The following is an 822-nucleotide window of genomic DNA, read 5'->3' as shown; positions in this document are numbered from 1 at the left end:
CGCGGGAGACACCGAACCGCCAGCCGCACGCGCTGCCTGCCGCACTGCACTGGCGCGCGCCGCCACCGCCGCCGCCCGCCCCGCCGAGCCGAGCCGCTACGCTGGCCGTGACGTAGGCGGCGCTTCCTCGTTCCGATGGCGGCGGCCGCCGCCGCGCGTTATTCACCTTCTTGAAATCCAAACGGGGTCAACAAACGATTGCATCACGGCGCTGCGCCAATCAGCGCAGCCGGCGGCCGATGCCCGGCGGGCCTGGTCGGGGCAAGGTCTGCAGAGGTGACCGCGGCGCCGCCGGCCGCAAGAAGCCGCCGGCTCCCGGATCCGGCCGGCTAACGGTTCGGCCGGCCCAACGGGACTCGACGCCGCGTCGCCTGCGGGCGCGCCGGGGCGCGACGACAGGTGCGAGGCGGCCGGGGGCGGCCACCCCTCGCCGCCGGAGGCGTCCGGGCCCGGCGGCGGCGGCAGCTGCGCCCGACGTGTTCGGACCACCCGAGGTCGGCGCGCGCGCCGCAGCCGGGGCTACCGATAACTGCGCAGCGCAGGGCCGCCGGGCGGAACGGCGCTGACAAAGAGCATGCGTGACGAGCAGGCGGGCCGGGCTGATGTCGTAGAACACGATGCCGTGGGAATGACTCATAGCGGCGACGTTGTCAGGCCGAACAGATCAATAGTGCGCGTCTGGTTGTGGCCGCACAATGCCGGATACCCCTGGGTACGTTACCGAGTCAACTGAATCTTTAATAACGAACCTGAAGGCCTACTGCGTCACAGTAGGACATGAACTTGGATGGACTTCAGACTCTCTGAACGAGGTTGGAAGAG

The sequence above is a fragment of the Pollicipes pollicipes genome, unplaced genomic scaffold (genome assembly GCF_011947565.3).
Source record: "Pollicipes pollicipes isolate AB1234 unplaced genomic scaffold, Ppol_2.1 Scaffold_7261;HRSCAF=8764_pilon_pilon_pilon, whole genome shotgun sequence".
Lineage (NCBI taxonomy): Eukaryota > Metazoa > Arthropoda > Thecostraca > Pollicipedomorpha > Pollicipedidae > Pollicipes > Pollicipes pollicipes.
The sequence above is the reverse complement of the archived record's forward strand: the minus strand, read 5'-3'. Positions refer to the sequence as shown.